This window comes from Bombyx mori, chromosome 22 (genome assembly GCF_030269925.1).
Source record: "Bombyx mori chromosome 22, ASM3026992v2".
NCBI lineage: Eukaryota > Metazoa > Arthropoda > Insecta > Lepidoptera > Bombycidae > Bombyx > Bombyx mori.
Window position 1 is genome coordinate 3302365 of NC_085128.1, and position 21594 is coordinate 3323958.

A 21594-nucleotide genomic window follows, 5' to 3' on the forward strand; every position below is an offset into this window, starting at 1 on the left:
GCCTGCGGGATTCGAACACCGGTGCATCGCTCCATACGAATGCACCGGACGTCTTATCCTTTAGGCCACGACGACTTCAAATTTCCTTGAAATTAAAATCTTAATTGTATTGTTTAGTAAAAGTCATACTGTTCACAAAGGAAGTCTTTGCCGTGGCAGACATATGTATGTAGGTACCAGAGGCGTAAAGTGAGTCCGCTCACATGCCACCACCATTTCAATGTTATTTAAATACATTTTTAAAATCATCACTAAAAAAAAAGTGCGTGCGTACAAAGTACACATGTCAGAAGTGAAACTTTTTTGGCGAACTAATTTATAAGTCTTTCTTATATTTATACAAATCTAAAACTTTAGATTTCCGAGACTTGGAGGAAGGGAAAAAGGAAGATATGTTCCCGCCAAAAGTCTGTCAAATGTCAACCTCAAACCTCAGTGTTGACAGTCACATTATGTTTAGATTTCTTGCCAATTGAATTGACTAATTTAATTTCATGCTAGTTGATTAATGTTCCAAATTCTTTTCATTTCATTTCAATTCCTATTACAATTTTTCACAAAAAAATTATAAAATATTAGGCTGTATGGTATGATACATTTGCCTTTCCAGTTAGAAAAATACAACAACTACTACTACTGACATTTGACAAGTACTTAATTTCAATAGTAGTTTGATGTCACTTCCGTTGCATACCTGCGTGACGTTCTGTAAAAATTTTACCCTCATGCGCCTAAAGAAGTTTCACTAAAACAATATTGCGAGATAAAATTAATGAATCCGCAGCGCGTTCTAAATAATCGTATCACGAAACTAAATAATATTAATTAATGTTGTAACGGATTAACCTAGCACACGACTCGACGTAATTCATTTCAGTTCAATACAGATGCTGTTTGAAAAATTAACACATCTTCAAAGCTGGTGGTAGTTAGTTACGAAACCGACACGAGGTCATACAAGCGTCGAGCGGTCTCCTTGAAGCAGTACATAAAGTGATCTTTGGTTCTCAGTATGAACATTATTTCCAGGAGCACATGACACAATATTCCGGCATTGGCTGAAAAAAGCATTGCTTAGGAAACACCGAAGACGGCAGTTTATCACAGAACGTCGAAGAAGCAACTGTATTTTTATGTTAAGTATAAGCGAACGAAAGTGCAAGCCATACGTTTTTAAAGGGTTGTAATCAATATTAATTTAAAACGTTATTTGTCTCTTTCGATCGTGTTCTATATAGCTTACTATCAATATAAAACATATCATTTCGAACCGATCGATAACCGCTAATCTATAAAATCTCTTTTCTTTATTTTTACGTGAATATTTGACACTATCTTCCTACCTAGCCAATCTCCTACCTTCAACCCAACTGAAATTAAAACTAACGATAAGGGCACTTGGGTTTTATTAATGCTTCGCATGTTTCTGCTGCGAAGCCATTTCGCATTGGAGTTTGAAGATTAGATATGAGCTTATCCCTATGTCAAAAGGTGATAGACCACATTGCGTTACGACGTACAAAATCTTCGGTCACGACTTGACTCAATGTTTACGCTTCAAGCAAAAAAAAACAATTGCTGAAATAATACTTCTACCATCAAACAGTGGCCTTCGAAAAAGTTTCAAAATATAAACGCGTTTTGATTTCAATACATAAAACTATTAGCCCATCACAATCTAGTTTCGAACGTGGTAATTTAGCTTTATAGTATACCAGTCGAATTGACGCAACGATCTTTAACTAGAGTTTAATATTAAATGCAAACAGATTAGTTGAGTTGCTTCTTGATTGAGTTACGTAACTTTTTATAGGTATATTTATTTATAATTTTAATTATGAGCGATCGACTGTTATAACTTGAAAATGCGTAATATTCCAATGTTTTTTTCATATTTTACTAGCTGTTACGCGCGATTTGCCCGCGTGGTCAACGAAGTTTCAATTATTTTTTCTAAAGATAAGAAAACAACTTGTCGTGGGAATGTCGTTTTATCGGAATAAAAGGTACATATCCTAACCTAAAATTGATAATTGAAAAAAATGACAATCCGTTGCTTCATTTACACATGAATTAAGGACAAACAAACACATGTTCCGTTTATAAAATTGATAATAAATTATAGACTAGTCAAAAACGGCCGGCTTGTTGGGTGATTTTTTAATTTACATTGGTCCCTTTGCTATCAAATTTATTTGATATTTAAAAGAGAAATACGTCATCAACGTATAAATGTAACAAAGTATTACCTGGTGCAAGTCTGACTTTGAATAAGCTTCGACCAAGTACACAACATCAACCATCACTTTTGAAGTTCTTTACAAACATATTGTTGTGAAGTGGATTGTACTTTATTTTCATAACAAATCAATTTATTTTTGCAAAAAGTCAATTCATATTAATTTCATTAAATCTTTCATGCACCTTAATAGAAATATATTCTCCCATGAAATATATTCTCGCACTACACAAGCATGAAAATAAGAATTTGATTACATACTCTTCGAACTGGATTCTAGAACACTGCCAAACTTCATCACCAAAATTTTTCAGTAATCGGTCAAGCCGTTTTGAAGTATATTTGGAACAAATAAAATCGTATATAAACAGATAAATAACACAAATAAAAAAGGCATCTATTTTATTCGATTTCATTATATAAAATTTTGTTGAAAAAATTTTGTTGATCAACTAAAGCATCGATTTAGTAAAACCAGCTTTCTTTATTATCCTGAATGTATTATTCTATGGCTCTAGTAATAGCAGGGTAATGCTTTTTCATAGCATAATTTATGGTATGTAAACAAATGAGATCTCCCGAAAGCGCACTTCAGTGTATTAGATTTTAATCTCTTGGAAAAGAAGTACGAACATTCAATTATTTACATATATCCGTAGTTTACTGGTGGTAGGACCTCTTGTGAGTCCGCACGGGTAGGTACCACCACCCTGCCTATTTCTGCCGTGAAGCAGTAATGCGTTTCGGTTTGAAGGGTGGGGCAGCCGTTGTAACTATATTGACACCTTAGAACTTATATATCAAGATGGGTGACGTATTGTAGATGTCTATGGGCTCCAGTGACCACTTAACACCAGGCGGGCTGTGAGCTCGTCCACCCGTATAAGCAATAAAAAAATAAGCCATATTTCTTTATTAACAACCAAAAAGGAAATAACGATATACTTTTCTTATAATGAATTTCAATATTTTCAATAAATACTAAGCGACTATTAAAAAACACATTTAAATTCAGGTAGTTAGTTCACAGATACTTAAACACGTTGAACTAATTGATCAGCACATGTAACTAGACAAAGAAAAGTACGGGTCATCGAATCAGCCGTCTAACGGTGGATGGCAAGCTCGGAACCAGTTCCAGACCACAGCTACCATATAGCGATGACAAACTGGGACAATAAGATATCTTTATGACACTACGCACGTTCATACAGCGTTAGTGTTTCGACATTTTGACACTGACTATGCCATATTGTCAGATAACAAAAAGTAATGTTTCTCTTTCTGAGACATGCATGTGTGGAACACTGTGACGTAATATTGTGATTAGACTGTAGTGAACATTCTATGAATTTGAATTTTGTTTTCGTATTTATTTTTGCGTCAATTCGTAATTGGTCGCGAAAGCTTTAAGTTATGACTTAATTTAGTTTGTTTAGATGTAATAATAATAATAATAGATAAAAATAGTTTCTTAGGTATTCATTCCGGGGAAACATTATTAATGCTACCAATTGAACACTAATTAGGTAATATAACATTAGATTATCTTTAAGAAACATCGAATGCGTTTGATAGGGCATGATAATTTTATAAGAGCTAGGTTTTAGTTAAGACGCGATTTTAATCTATTATAACTTAATAGAGCATACCATTTGACCACAAATAATTTAAAACTTATTGTTGCATGTTCGGTTTTTTCTTCTTCGAAATAATACATCTGTCATGAATAATATTTGGACTACATTTCCAAACAAGTATGTTATATAATATTTGGACACTACTGTAATTTGTTTTAAGTGCTTATCAATTAATCTCCACCTATTTACTAATAGTTGACATTACTTACTAACCTTTGAGTACAGATCTGGACTCGGATGAATAGATATATTAATTACATCTTGTATAACTTAAATATCAAAATATAACCTAAAACTGTATTTGCTACTAATTAATTTTATGAATTTTTATGGTCACCCTAAAATATCTAAAGAAGCAAATTAAGTCTGAGTGAGTTTAAGTATTTATTTACAAGTAACCGACCTTGTAAACTTATTACTGACGAATAAAAAAAATCCTGTTTAACTTACTTAATCGAGAGAATTGTTTATAGTTCTAAATCAATTGCGACACGCAAATTTGTTGCCATTGTAAAGTCAAACAACAAATGCTATCTCCGGGTTCTCGCTACCATGTTTGTACTGAAACCGACTAACGAACAGTGAAAGTCAAAATCAATTTACCGATCCACCGGCCATTAACAAACAGACCAGGCAAACACATCGCCCCTGTAATGAAACAAATTAAGTTTGTCAAGATATTCAAACATCAGATACGTATGCATACTGATCACTTACTAAAAAAAAACTTTTGCTTTCTTTTGGGTTCGTTCACATTCACTTTCATTAGTTATACGTCTAACAGCGATCACAGCATGTGCCGCGTTTGAAATCTATCAACGGCATTTAACATCTCATCAGCTGATTTCCTCTACACACTCATGTATTTACGTCGATGATCGCCTTCATTAGCATTTAAGGTCACCGCGTTAAGGTTCTTGTTCGTTGAAAGCTCATCAGCAATTATAATCCAATCGTAAGCGTCAGCATACGTGTCCGACATCCTGTCACAACACGAAGTTACCGTATCTCGACGATCTGATTTGTGGATATCTACATGTTTTCTCGATTCGCATCATTTAAATGTCGGTTAGCATCGGGACAGGAAAAGTCCATGGTCTCGGGGAAAGCGTGCCACTAAACAGAATCTTATTTAGTTCAGTCAGTGCGTTTGTTTGTATTTCATCAAAAGCGCATTGAATTTAAATGTTTCCCGACGTCGGTAATTATTTATACAATGAATAGAACATAATCTTGCAGAAGTGTATAAGCGGTGACATTTTCCCACAATAATCGGATTCCTAGCATCTTAATACGGCTTTAAGTGAATTCTATACAATAGCTGTGACTTTCTCGTGTACACGGATAGCTTTCATTAGGCTCGGGTAAAAGCAAGGGTCATATGTGATCATGTCGTGACAGTCCCCAACATTTATTGAGCTCACAATGAATAATCGTTGACTTTAGCTGACGGAATCTAGACTACAGTACCGAACAATCTATACATATAAATAAAATTAGAGTGTCTATTTGTAATATTGAAATAACCGCTTTTTACTACGTTCATATGAATATATAAACGGTACATACACCAAAATAACATTTTTTACAAGTTTTGTTTGTCTATCTGTTTGTTTGGGCTAATCTCTGGAACGGCTGGACCGATTTTGACGAGATTTTCACTGATAGCTAGCTGATGATATATGGAGTAACTTAGGCTACATTTTTTTGTCTGCCTTCGCCCCGCGGCGTCGCGGTGTCGCCCGCGATACGACAATAACCGCGGGTAACATCGCGGGACTCAGCTATCATCAATAATAAAATTTGATGTTTCCGAAGCGAAACGAGGGCGGGTCGCTAGTCTTTAATAAAAATGACGGCTGATTTATACACATCACATTCATGAATCCCAATATAATTTGTTCATGACACAAAAACGACAAATGAAAAGTTCTACTAACAATCTAAGCTAACGGGAAAAAATATAAAATGTAATCACTCTTTCTTATCAAACGCCTGCTAGTCTAGAACGTCTTGTTGATACAATTTACACGGAACTCGCTTTTTTATGATGTCCGTCATACTTTCTTGGTACAGGAACCTACTCCATAGATTATACACTTAATATATACGAGATAGATGCGCAACTCTCATTTTTATTTTTGCTTTAGTTAAAGCCCGGTCCAGCAGGCGTCGCTACGGTCGATTATTAGTCTCCCTACCCCCCACCAGGTGACTTTTTTAGTAATTTTAATATTTTTAATAACTCTCTTTATGAAAAAATCTTATCGTTTAGAATCGCTGAAATTCCCGGTAGTACTTATGAGATATTAAGGAATGTTTGATTGTGTTCAGCATTCTAATCGATAAGATCTTTTCATACAGAGAGAAAACAGTTTTTTAAAATAAAAAGCTGTAATTCTCTGTAAGCTATTTAATTTCCCTATATTACAAACAATTTTCTGTTAAAAGATTGTATGAACGTACAATTGTATAAAATTTCGAATAACAATAATTCCTCTAGATTAATCCTACTAGCGTACTTATTAACATTAAATCGAAAGTTATCTAAAAGTTAATTAAGTCTAGATAATCAAATCATTCTATGTCAATTAAGTCATTTGTGCGAAATATAAACATGTCAGCTTTCCATTACAAACATAGTAGACAATTTGAATTAAATAAAATAAATTTGTTTCTTAACGATAGCAGTTCTTGCTTAAAGTTGATCGTGACAGATCATGATCATGATCATGATCATCTTGTATGAAAATATTACATCTATAAACACTACCTATGCTTCGTCATACAATAATTGTCATTTAAACTAGCATTGTAGAGATAATACACACACTAAAGTGAATACTAAATTATTCTTAGCATTCTTATATTTGGTAATACTAGATGAAACAAACAGCAGATTGAAAGAAAATCATCTTAAAGTTAATTACATTCATTACAAACCATTAGTTTGCATTTTGTTACAAAAGAAACTGATGTTCGTTACATGCAAATGAATTATAAACATACACATGCAAACATAAAATGTAAATTTATCTTTTAATCCAAATTAAATGTACATTAATATTACATCTAAATAATAGAAAGGGTTTCGAAAATTTTTATTGGACTCAACAGCAGACGAGCACGCAACCCGGCTCATGATAAGTGGTCACCAGTGCTTATAAACTTCAGCAGTGCCATAGGGGTTGCTGTCTATCACTTAAGTTTTAATAAATTATTAATATACTCAGTCACAAGCATATTGATTTCACATAATGAAAATGTAAGAAACATAATCATGTTTGGACATTTTCATTTATATCTGCTCATACAGAAAACACAACTTAGTAAAAATATATTCCACAGTTAATCTAAATAATTGCAAATAATGCTTTTGAAGACCGTTGACTTTTGATCATTAATTAAAATCATCTTCTCGTAGAATTTACAAAAGGTTATATACAAAAATTTATATCAGTATTTTCATATATTACTAACTTACTAATTATAACTATTCAAACGTAATACTATAAGAACTAAACAACCTATTTTAAAACAAAATTGGCATCAATTTAGTTCTTATGAACTATTTCAATTATTAATTTATAAATTATAAACATATTTAAAAAAAATTAAGATCCTTGAGAGTTCACGTTCCTTGCTGAATCAGTTTCTCTTCTGAAACGGAGAAACAAAGTATCATAACTATGTAACAAATATTGAAAAAATACGACCATGAAAAATTTAGTGATAATGTAATCATACTTACAAATTAATATATTACATAACACGTTCTGGTTCAAATATAGTGCATCAATCTTTTCATGTTTCAGACATTTTAGTGCTCCTTATAATTTTTCCATAAAATTTTGTCATTATCAAACCTTTGTCTACAAAAATAAAAACATTATTTTATATTGGGTAGAAGGATGAACGTGGTCACAGACCACTTGGTGTAACTTAGTTATCAAACACCAGGAAACAAAACGTGAATGCCATCATCTAACTTTGGATGTGAGATCAATTGTGCTGTATTTTATTTAAACAGGAAAGCATGACTGATTGATCATTCCAAAAAACTAGTTCGGGCCCACTTGACAATAAGCATATAATACGCTGAGTTGCAAAACATAAATACTTCCACCCACTCGAGACAATTTTATTATCTGAGGTGTGTGTGTGATAGTACGAGACTTAATACCGACTGTTTTGATCAAAACTTAACATATATGATAGCTAGGCAGCAGAAATAGGAAGGACCATTAGTTGGTGCTAATTCATTTAATTATATTATGAATAATAATTCTGTTAGCAAATAATATACCGGGAAAATAGTGTAAACTCACCGTTATCAAGGCATCCGAAATAGCATTTCATTTTCGATCTTCGAGGCATGCTGATTTTTAATAATAAACTTTCTGTAAGAAATGAAAATAGTTACACAGGCTTACGAAACGCTAACGAAGAAAAAAGTATTGGAGCCAAGTTATGTCTAAAGAGAATTCAAAACAGAGTTTCTCAATGTCTAATCGTCTAATATTCTCATAAAGCTAAAAGTTGCTCTAAATTAATACTACAACGTAAAATAACTCACACCACGACCAAAAAAAAACGATTTAAAAAATTAAAGCGTTACGACATTTTGAAAACTCTTTTTTTTTTTTGAGGTTGTTTTACGGCCCTGGAATTTTGAAAACTTCAAAGCAGTGTTTCCAGTTACGTTTTTTTTACCACATTTTACCCTAGTTTCTTTTGAATTTATCCCTAAAATTTCCTAAACAACTTTCATAAATCCTTTATATAGAAAGCATAAATAAAATACAGAAAATAAACCACAGCATATTATTTAATGTAGGTATATATAATATAAACGCCCCCAGAAGATCATAGATCTATAGGATTAGAATTTTCAAGGAAGTCGACGCATTGCTTTTATATTCTTTTGCTGCACGCAACCTAACACTGTTCGGTTCTAAAATTGAGCAATTGTTTGCTGGCAAAGTTGGGAACTTTCTATGAAGCAAGCCGTTCAGGGTTTCATTAGAAAGCCTGTTTCTTTTGTCAGTTTTTACATTTGAGAACACTGAATAATCTTTCCACCTCAGTCTTTGAAGAAGGAACTGCTAGCAAAAGTGAAATGACAATTACAAGGTTTTCGTAAATGAAATTACCATGATAATCTTTCATGGTACATGAAGTACCTGTATATTACAATACGAGTAAGTTCTGGTGACATCAACGAAAACAGGTAAATAAAAATTTGGCGGATTATACTTATTGGGATTCTGGGGAATCCCTAAGAAAAAAGCAGTGGCTTAATCTATGATTTACTTTACTAGAGGGTTACTGTTGAATCAAACCTTCTTTATAGTTTTTATACACAACTCTGTTTTATTCTTTTACTTGTCAACTCGACTTAATGTCATTCTCTCCATAAAATAAAATGTTCATTGATTTACTTTAATTATCGTTTATTTTAAAATTCACAACAGTTACTAGTATAGGCTTTGCTTTTTACCCAGAAATATCCTAAATCCTGGAATTTTTTAAATTGTCTTTATCATCCAAAATATCAGCTATTTTTCCCTAAAAAAGAGAGAATTCCCTAAAAGTGGAAGCACTGCTTCAAAGTACGCTAACCTTTTTTATTGAGTCAGAACTCGTATCTGCCATCTAGTGAGTTTATTAGTTCATTAAGGCCAAAACGTTTCAAAAATGACCTCGCCGGTTCCTAAAGATGACGCTAGTTGAATGTTCTTTTCCCTTGTATGGGAGTTGCACCCCCCTGACCTACTCTAACGAGTTGATGACACGAATGTTCACTTCAAGCTGTCTATGCGAAAAATCGAGAAAGAAAAGTAATAACCGAATTAATTTATTTACGGCCAATGGTTACAAGACCTTATAGCCTAATAATAACCGAATAGACTTCAGTGTTGCCAAACCAAAAGTTCCAAATAAATGAATCTTAATATATGTTAAATTACAATATTACAAAATTTTTTAATTTGATTTGGATATAAGATAAAGTGCACTTGACTCTCGTTTTTACCTTGCAATGTGAAAGTGGTAACCAAAGTTTTTGTGTCGTACCAATATAAACTCGATTAAAGAAAGTTTCACTAACTAACTCGCAATCCAGTCATATCTCCTATGTAATTCCGCTCATACAAGACGAAATGAACTGTTTAATTGGACACCGCGGCTGGTCCTCTTATCTGGGCTCTTTCAATCACCTATCACAGTTAATACGTCTAAACGAGACAAAAGGCATCAACTAATTTGCTTGTCAGTACAAAATAATCAACGTTTGATCTATAGACGGTTGTGTGTGTACAAAGAATCGGTTTCTGCTTTCATATACCAGACTTTACCGCCGAGACATTTGCTTCAAAACTGATCGACGAGTGATAATGATAGTTCGAAACGGACTACAAAGAAATTTCCGCCTTGATAGTGAAGTGATAAGTTTTTTATTTCGATGACCGTCAAATTGAGCTTCTTGTAGTGGGAAGAGTGTATCAAAAGATAGTCAATTTCGTGGTAGAAGTCAGTGCATGCCGCATAGCCCGAGGTGCAACTCATTAAGAATACTTTCGCTATTCTTGTGAAGTGCGATACTTGTTCTTTTATAACCGACCCCTATCTTAGATCTAGCTCCGATTGGGAAATGAGTTCTCGTGAAGTGTAATTCAGTAGTAATTTCCTGTTCAAAAATTGAAATTTCGTAATACTATACATACAGGTAAATACTATAATAGTTGGTTTTAGTAGCAGCTAGTAGCAGAGTACTTAATGGTAGGCAGCGGCTTGGCTCTGCCCCTGGCATTGCTGACGTCCATGGGCGACGGTGACCGCTTACCATCACCGTGTGTGAGGACCGTATACTCGTCTGCCTACAGAGGCAATAAAAAAAAAGTTTACTTGTTAATGTCTAAGTCATTATATTTCTCAATTTGTTTGATTGTAACATAATAAAAACATTTACAAAGAACTAATTCGTGACTTTGACTTTTAACAAAAATCCTTGTCCCGATTAATGAAGTTCGTCTTACGTGAATAACTAATAAAAGATGGGCGGTCAATAAACCTCAAAAAGCTTTGAACTTTGATATGGTAGAATTGCTATTTTATGTTAATGACCGTAATACACGCCAGCAACAAATCGGCCAATCAGCTTCCACGGAGATCAAAGAAGCATCGAACTGTGAGCAGAAGTCACGACATTGCCGACTTTGATGTGACTTTTGACAGAATCTACTACACATAATGCTTTAAATTAATATAGACCAGGAGACTTTTTGGCGGGAACGCGAGGAGTGAAGTTGTGTGATTTGTTTTATTTTGCCGTTTTTAGTGTTTCTTCAGGTTTAAATGTGTAATAATGGTGGTTTATTAACTGTTTAATATCTGTGAAAGTGCACAAATGTGGGAAAATGAAATAAAGCCGCTGGACCTAACTTCTTTGGATCCTCCAAAAAGGCCACTGAAAAAGTCTCAGTAAATGACCACCATTCATCCACCAATCATTTCACATGATTTCATTTCATTTCATAACATCATTTTCCAAATAAAAAAAGATATATAAAAGATTAGGCTGTATGGTATATGATACCTTTGCCATTCCAATTGGAAAAATAAAGCTACTACTACTACCTAGATAGACTACCGAATAATGTCAAAATAACTTGTACTGGCAACTATTACCGACTCCGTGTGTAATTTAGTGGGAAGTTATCTTGGCGTCTCGATTTTGATGGATGAGGCACGGCGCGGCACGAGTGTTCGCTGACAGCCACTACATCTGTGTACAGCTCGTCTTTATTGAAAACGACTTTGAATACATAATTTATGATGTGAAGTGAATTCACATTAATAACTCTACGACTAGTTAAGTAATCTATTGGCGCTTTGTTCGATTTTTTTTTCTAATTATCCGTGTATTATCTAAAAGTGAAGTCTTTGTCACTTCGCGTCTGTGAAAAGAGTTCTATAAAGATCATCATCATCATCATCATCATCATCAGCCTTTATCTGCCCACTGCTGGACATAGGCCTTCCCCAATGCCTTCCACATAATGCGGTCCTCCGCCTTCCGCATCCAACGACTTCCCGCCGTGCGCACTAAGTCGTCAGTCCACCTATAAAGATCGACGATGGTAAATTTTACTTACATGCGCGCGTACAAAATAACATTAAAGTTTATTTTTCTAGGAGATGCATGTGCTATGTTGGTTTTTTAACGCTTTTCTTAGCTTCGTACGAATTTGTGTATAGGTAATGAAATCTTTGAACTTCAATTTAACGACTTCAAGACAACCGATTAAAATATAAATTTGCACACGTATCAAGGACCGATGACAATACAATAATTTTATAATTTCGCTCCAATATCTTGATCAGTTTAAAAAAAATGTTTAATTGTTAATAAAGTTTTCTATTTAAGCGTGTATTTTTTAAAGTACATGTATTATTTACATTATGATAACCGGAATAATTCAATTTTTTTTTAATTTAAATGATCACCTACTTCTGCCAAGTACCGCTAGTCGCTAAGATCGAAGTCTCAATATTGTACGATAACTAAGACTGCCCAAATGTTACATATTCAAGTATACAAGCTAGTCCGTCCTCGGATATTATTTGAAAGATCGCGTCAGATTGTTTTGTTTTATGTCGGAACTACAGTACAATTACATCGGTCGATATGAGCACCGTCTTGCTTGTTAGTCCACCTACACTTTCTAATTAGGTCACGGACGCCTCTACTAGTGCTATGGCTATTTACTATCAATCTTTATTATAGTCACATCATATTTATTTAACATATCTTTATTTTTTATAGTTTTTACTTATTGTCTCGATTAGAAAGAAAGTACCTGATGCGTTGACCGATTTTTGATAGCATCAAAACCATAAAAAGGAGATATTTAGTAACAAATACAGATACATCATTGAGGCATAATTTATTCTTCTTTTCGTTATAGCTCTCAAATGAAATAAAGTCTCAAAGATACTGACATTATACAAAATATTAACTTATAATAAAAATATTAATACATGAAGCAAAAACTTTTTATCTTTTTTCGAAAATTACGCGGACGGAGGAGTATGAAATTTTCTACACTTTTAGAGAACATAGAGGAGAATTGCACAATGCTAATATTTTTTAAAAATAATGCATAAAAGATACATTAAATCAATAAAGAAAACATTACACACACTACATACCATGTATTTGATGCACACACGCATGCATACTATTTATTGTCAAACTTTTGTTCTTGGCGTCTTGAGAATAGATTAAATATTGTTTGTCTTTGTTAATATTTTTCTATAGTGTAGTCTTGGCGAAATTTGTGATTATAGAAGTATAAGTCTTTGAAAATAGAATCATAATAGTGTACAAACTTATAATTTCAATTAAATAGTCGAATTTCGACTACTGCGGGACCACTAGTAATAAAAATTATCCAAAAAAAAACTTGAACAAAGACAAAATTTACATTTGTGTACTACGTAAATTCATTATGGATTTAAACAGAGTCTGTTAATCATATGTGAACTTCTATTCGTTCATTTAACTTTCACTTTTGACAGTTTTAAACGAATTTCTATGTTGAATGATAAAATGGTCGCCTTTTAAGGGACCGTGAAAGGGGGACGCTTTGTATTTATTAACGTCTATTACAAACGTTTGTCTGGACTGAGTTGTTTTAAAATTTGAAAGTTTAAAAATTATTAAAAACAAAATGCTGCATGTTTTTTTTTATGCTTAGATATGTGGACGAGCTCACAGCCCACCTGGTGTTAAGTGGTTATGGTTAGTGGAGCCCATAGACATCTACAACGTAACTGCACCACCCACCTTGAGGTACAAGTTCTAAGATCTCAGTATAGTTACAACGGCTGCCCCACCCTTCAAACCGAACCGCATTACTGCTTCGCGGCAGAAATAAGCAGGGTGGTGGTACCTACCCGCGCGGACTCATAAGAGGTCCTACCACCAGGCAATCATGTCATTGTAGATTGACGAGTATGCGACCGTACTGGTACTAAATAGGCACTGTCAGTCATCATCGGTAATGTCAGGGTCATAGCCAAGCTGCTTCCTACCGCTGAGGAGAACAGTTCGTTTCAGAACCAAACGTTATGCATTGTAATGATATCAACACTGCGGGTGTGATTGCGCCTACAGTTATCATATAGTACAAGAACTCAGTAAAAAAGTGTGTGTAGCAATATATTATTATGTTTAGTGTTAAAGGAAACTATTAGTTATAAAAATAATATGTTTTTTTTTCATTGTTTAGAATAATATTGTATACTCATTAAGGGAGATGTACTGTGCCTACAACACACCAGTATTGTCTGCATCATTCTAACAAAAGGACGTATCCATAGAACACTATTACTTGTTCAATTAACAATATTCGCTCACCATATTTGGACGGCTACACAAATATAACAATATACAGCACATGATCATTCGAAGCTCTAGCGACCAACTCTACTATTGTGACGGGTCCGATGACGGATCTTTCCAAACAATTCCTCAGAACACTCCCCATAGAACAAACCAAACAAAGCACTACGAGCTTTAAAGTTTCTCGGCAAATACAGGGGCTACAAACGATCCATGTTATCAGAACTGTCTGCAATCCTTGCTAAGTCTTTACGGGGTCAAATGTATGTATATGACAATACCTACTAGTAGAAATTATAAGTTTACGCTCATTAGATTTGTTTAATATATTAATACGTGAAGCAAAAACTTTGTATACCTTTTTACGAAAATTGCGCGGACGGAGGAGTATGAAATTTTCCACATTTATAGAGAATATAGAGAAGAAGTGCACAATGCTAATTTTTATTTTAAATAATGCATAAAAGATACATTAAATCAATAAAGAAAACATTACACACACTACATACCATGAATTTGACGCACACACGCATGCATACTATTTATTGTCAAACTTTTGTCTTGACGTCTGCTGTCAAATTGAGATTAAATATTGTTTGTCTTCGTTAATATTGTTTATAGTGTAGTCTTGGCGAAATTTGTGATTATAGAAGTATAAAATACAATCATAATAGTGTACATACTTACAATTCCAATTAATTTTAGTCGAATTTCGACTACTGCGAGACCTCTAGTTTGTTTAATTACCCGTAATGAAAAGGTTAGATATACGAGTATTAGTATCGAATGCATCTCGAACATTCCCTGCTTGATTTGTAGTACTCACGAAGGCTGTGTACGTTTGATTGCCAACTGTTAAAGTCACAAGATATATAGCTACCAAAGAATAATACAGGCACGATTTGTGCTGTTACTGTCATAAATGAACCGCTAAAATTTTACAATAGATCGTAATTGCTTAAAAATATTTTAGTCACTTATAGAAAAAATAATATATAAATAGAATCTTGTTCGCCATAAGGGTGCCGGCGGAAGATCAGCGCGGCAGTATCGATTGTTTTGTTACTGTTAGGCATTGCTGAGCTGGTAACCGTTTCCAAGCCTCGTTATTTTTGTTATCTTTTTTATTTTTTTTGTACTTAATTTATGTTTGGAATAAATGTTTATTATTATTAAACTTTAACCGTAACTGTTGGTTTTCTTTTTCTCCACCTTATCTCACTAGGTGGGGTCGGCACAGCTAATTTTTCTTTTTCATTCTTTTCTATTAGCCGTCATCTCAACACTCACTCCTCTCTCTCTCATATCGTCATTCACACACTCCATCCATATGTTCTTCGGTCGACCTCTTCCCCCTCTACCTCGCACTACCATTTCCATACATCTCCTAGTCACATGCATCTTCTCTCTACGCATCACGTCCATACCACGCTCCCGTTTTTTTTTGTCAGGTGGAAATCGCCGGACTTCCGCCCTCCCCTGGGGATGGAGGGCGGGGCATATCAGAGTCGAACTGACTAAAACCTCCTGTCGCTCAACAACCCGCGTCCGAACCTCGCATGAGACAGAACCCATGAAAAGGCAAAGGGAGAAAAGTGAAGCGTTTAGTGCGGCGCACATCTCTCCCATCACCCTCCCCCTCGGGACGCCGGACCGGCGATCGTCGGCGCCACGACCACCAGCCCTCTCGGTTGGCAGAGCCGTAACTGTTGATAGCGGAATTAAAGTCAAGTTACGGTCAGGGGTAGGTTTGGTAACAAATGCCCAAGCGCTCCCAGAGGAGGTCTAACCACTACTTCGCGAGTACGGATCACTGGATCTGAATTGCGACCCGCTGAGAAGATCAGGGTAAAACTCAGCGTCCTATTGTTAATAAAAATTATATCCAGCAATAGCTAATATAGCCAACAAAACTTTATGGAACAAAAACATAATTAAGTATTCAAGTAAAGCAAGAGAAATGAAAATAAAAAAACTTTCATTTAAGTATGTACGAATTCAAAACAAATTTGTGAATTTTGTTTTATTTTTTATCTATATTTTAGATCGATATTTATTTTTAATAATTATATTATATTATAAAATATTATATAATTATTTATTTATATTACATTGTGTATTTGTATATATATATATGTGTGTATAGCTATATATATATATTTCACTGGATTGGTACACCACGTGTAATTCCAAATGATTCTGGTCCGCCTGATGGTTGTCTGGAAGAGAACAATTGTACTTTTTTTATTTAATGTATCGTATTGTTTAATTATTTTTTTGGTGTACAATAAAGAATCTCTCTCTCTCTCCCTATACGGTCACATGTCACGGTCAAGATTATAAAAATATTAATGTAGTAACATGTGTGTCACACGGAAGCTGAAAAATCGCTTCCAGTAGTTGCCTATCATGTGACGTGTGATTGATGCCTCCGGTCATCTTGTTGGCCGTAAAACTATCATTTAAAACGTTGTCATGATTCATACAATGAAAGTTGTATAATAATATAAATGTCAAATGTGACAGTAGTATTTTGTCTGCTTAACTCGTTAGTGTCAGTTATTATGTAAAAATTATCGTTTTTTGTTGTGTAGTAGGTAAGGTAATGCTGTAAGCTTTTAATATATTATACATTCATAGGAATAGTATAAATGCCCTTCGTATTTTTTTCAAAATCGTGTACCTATGTATCGTCATATTTTTTAATGACTGCAGTTGAAAAATGTTTGACACTATTTTAGCAATATTAAGTTAAGAAAATCTGTGCGATATGATTATGTAATGTCCTGAAGAATAAAAGAAAAAGCAATTCATTTTCCTCTTATTGGTTTGGTGACGTGAAAAGGCTTATTTCAGATGTTTCGTAACAAATCATAAAATATTATTATCTTTTATCTATCCGCTTCTGAATTCATTGTGACAATGATTTATTTATTCGTGCACAAACGACAGACGCACATAATTCATAATTATATATCCCATCGAGTCGCATTTCTCACGAGATGATTACGTAGCCGAGTTACGCGTTGTCCTTACATAAAATCGATATGGTCACATTTCGATCACTCGTTTTCAGCGATAGTTTTCGACTCTTGAATGCATGTTATGTAATCTAAAATGTCACAAGAAAACTTTGCAATGATTTCTTACTAACAAATTTTATAAATCAAATCGTCTAAATACTGGTTCCGGGCTATGCAAATGAGTCAGAATAAGACAAAAAAATGTATTGTAGATTAAAAATGAATAAACCTAGTTTACAAATCACAATGGCGCTTGAATAACAAGTCGAAAAAAAAACATTTTTTTTTTAAATTCCAAGAGTCCTGGTCCAGGATATTGGGCCAAAATAACAAAATAATTGTATTGTCATCGTTCCATGATATGTTTGCATATTTTCATATTGCTAAAAACTATCTAAGTGATTCCGTTACAAAACACAAAAGGTTTTTAATTTATGACGGTTCTATAAGCATCGATGTAAACGAATTGAAAAGGATTTTTAAGAATCGATAAAAAAAATTAAATTACACGCATGCAATTTGCATCATTACATTAATATTATTCTCTTGAGATAAAGGAAATTTTGAATTTGGAACAGTCTTTTTAAAATTAAAATAAGTTTAAAAAATAAAAAGTTAAATAAAATAAACACCTGCGTATTCCTTAAACAAGTAATTTAAAGTATTATGAAATGCTTCTTACACTTTTCATTGCAATTTCTTTTTGGGTTAATTTGATTTTTATGGCCATCCACTTACTTGCTTCACAAATTCATATTTTCTTTCGTGAATATTTTAAGTTTTAAACGAGATTTTTTGGTTAAGCTCCATTTATTCGGTATTTACGCAAATTTCACTTTAACAATATTCTTACAAGTTACTTTATGCTTATGGCGAAGTTTGCATGTTCAGTGCATTATTGTTAATTGAAAAATAAACTACACAAAATATGAACGTTATACATACTTCTTTATCGGTAATATTTATATTTATAAAATTTATATAATACGACAAAACCAACAAAACGATTACATGCCATCTAGATCCGGATGTTATACTGCATAACTAAGCAAAAATGTATTACAATTTAAAAGTAACTGAATGTTTTTTTTTTTTTATGAATCACCGAGATTCTTCCTATTCTCTGTTCATGAGGGAAAAAAATCAAAACATCATACACAAAGAAACATATAAAAAACCGTTGTGTCAAAGTATTTACAGAATTTTACTTATTACAACATGTTTATTTTTAAATTGCATCCAATGATTTTTTATACAACAGATATGTTATCTTCATAGTAACATACTCTTCAAACCTGATCGCGCCATATATATCTACATACCTACCGATATAGTGCACACACATGTTGACAAGTAGCATTAATGAAAAGTACAAAAGATGGGATAAGCGCGTGAGTAAAAAAGATAGCTATAATTGGAACGATTGCACTTGTTATATTATTATTGCATTTGTTTAGACGCGACTAAAGACGAAACGTCCCAATTGGGCTGTTTTCGAGTCTTCACTTGACGTGCGCTTGAAACATATCTGCTTCTTTTTACATATAAAATATAATTGATCGCATCGAAAGAACTCCGCCTATTTAAAAAATAAAAACCAAATTCTAAATTTGAAACACGTGATATTACTAACTTAAGCATTATTTTATTATGACATTAATTTACCGTGTTAACACGTAGTGGTTGAGCAAACCTCTTGTTCTAACAAAATAATTTGAATGGCCTACCCGGTGTTGACATTCTGAGTTAAAGCAAACAACACAGAGACAAGTTAACCAACCCGCTTTCATAAATTACGATGGACGTTAACCAACAATGATATAAATATGATTTCACGAGGAAAAGCTTGATATTTGCATAAAGTTATCTACAGTCGGGTCGGTGTGTAGTATGAAACATGCTTTGGGCGGCTCGGGTTATTTATTATCGCAGTTATATACATGATGGGATTCGTAGAGATTACCGTGTATTAAATTGGCAGTATTGTGGAATGTGTTCATTGAAGTAGCCTAAAGAGACCTAAATTGGCTATGCCCCTGGCGCTTAGATGTCAATGATTTTTTTATTGCTTAGGTGGGTGGACGAGCTCACAGCCCACCTGGTGTTAAGTGGTTACTGGAGCCCATGGACATCTACAACGTAAATGCGCCACCCACTTTGAGATATAAGTTCTAAGATCTCAGTATAGTTACAACGGCTGCTCTACCCTTCAAACCGAAACGCATTACTGCTTCACGGCAGAAATAGACAGGGCGGTGGTACCTACCCACGCGGACTCACAAGAGGTCCTACCACCAGTAAAAGTGGCGATGCGAGCGACAGTAACTATGCTCATTTGCCTACTAAGATAACAATAATAAATAAAATCAAAATAATTCGATGAAAAGGCCATACTTTAAAACGTTAAACACTAGAAATCAAACAAGTCTAGCCCCAAAAAAAATATCTCCTGTACTAAATAAATGCATATATAGATATAGAACATCCAGACACAGAGTAAAGAAAACTGTTCGTCGTCACACAAGCGTATTTCCTCTTCTACAAGTTATCTTAAGTATATTAATATGTAAAGCAGAAAGCTTGTACCCCTTTTTACGAAAATTGCGAGCACGGAGAAGTTTGAGTTTACTCATAATTATAGAGATTATTGATATGGAGTGCAGAATGTTAATTTTTTTTTAATTATGCTTAAAAATTCATTAAATCACTAAAAAAAATATTACACACACTACCATGTATTTGACAAAACATTTATTCATAAACATACACTCTCTGTTTATTGTCAAACTTTTGTTATTGTTGACAGTATTTAGTTAAATTGAAAATAGATTAATATTGTTTGTCTTTAATATTATTTGTCTATAGTGTAGTTTTGGCGAAATCTATAATATAGAAGTATAATAAATAGTCTTTGACAATAGAACCATAATAATGTCCAAACTTATAATTTCAATTAATTATTGTCGAATTTCGATTATAGAGGGATCACTATAATTTTTAAATGCCCATCAAAGTTTGATTTCAGTATAGTGAATTGTTTTGTATAATTCTGCACTGTGGTACGGCCGCGGCCGTTTGAGAGCGGGAAAGCGTAGCAGCCAAAGACAATCGCTTGACCTCTGCTTTCAAACAGGGGTCACTATAGCCGTTAGCGGGTTCATTAAGCTGTCCCCACACGTATTACCATGAATCACGTGTTCGTAGTAAAACCAGAGAAGACAACTCTATAGTGTCTACTTAGATACAAAAATACTTCTATACTAATATTATAAAGAGGAACGATTTGTTTGTTGAATATGCTCCGAAACTACTGAACCGATTTGTAAAATTCTTTCACTGTTTGGAAGCTACACTATTCCCGAGTGACATAGGCTATATTCTTTTTTGAAAAAATTAGGGATCCTTACTAAAAACCTTAAAAAATTTTTTACCTAAAATATTCTTTACGTCGTTTGCACTGCGAAAACTATTGATAATAGAATAAAATAATGTACTACGACTTTGTAGAACATATTATTATTTACAAGAAGTGTCGTGACAGCATATGTCTAACTATTATAGTTATGCCGCAATAAGTGTTTTTTTTATTTAAAAACAATAAAACTACGTTTAAATTTTTGTTAAAGACCCGAGCGCAGCCGTAGCGGGCCGCTAGTAAATAATATTCTCGTTCCTTTACAATATCTTTGTTTATATTGTAGAAGAAACAGCTACACCTAAATTACACTTAGGTTTATTTCAAAAGTAAATATAAAATTATGAATCCTGCGAAAGCTTGCACATACTCTATTGATGAAATAAATTTCTAAAATATTTATCATTAAAACACGATTCCATTACTAACTCACTTAGAACCTAAGCATAACGAGGATGTTTGGAATTATTTACAAGATATTTACACTATGTTTGCGTGCTCATGAAGTTCTAGTTTTTGACCGACAGGCACACATACTTTCGCTGGCCCCCAAACCTCGGAATATGTAAATTGTACGCCTACCGAACCTTGTTGTTCCTACGAAATTCATGCAACTACATTTTTAAATGAATCATACGAGTTTTTTTTACTAAATTCATGTTTTAAAGAAAGTTTGAGTACCGGGGTCGTTTTATTGCAACTGGCTGGTTCACGAGTGTATCTTTGCAAATTTCACACCGAAGCCAGTATATGATATCTGATGAAGCTTATCTTTATGGTTATGAAAATTTGATTTAAGGCTGTTCGTGCCTGGGATCTGATGATGTGAATCTATACATCTATAAATATTTAGTTAATTATCTAATTTA

General features: G+C 33.7%; 1 protein-coding gene and 1 long non-coding RNA gene across 3 annotated transcripts in view; both read right to left on the reverse strand.

Moving 5' to 3' along the window:
• Positions 1-21594, reverse strand: part of LOC101743821 (hybrid signal transduction histidine kinase I) — a 224546-nt gene that overhangs the window by 67354 nt on the left and 135598 nt on the right. The gene's annotated exons all lie outside the window — the stretch shown is intronic.
• LOC134200945 (uncharacterized) lies at positions 6278-9650 on the reverse strand. Its single transcript, XR_009976073.1, has 3 exons — positions 8208-9650; positions 7631-7751; positions 6278-7539 (listed from the first exon to the last, which is right to left on the reverse strand). It is a non-coding gene; the product is annotated as an uncharacterized LOC134200945 (long non-coding RNA).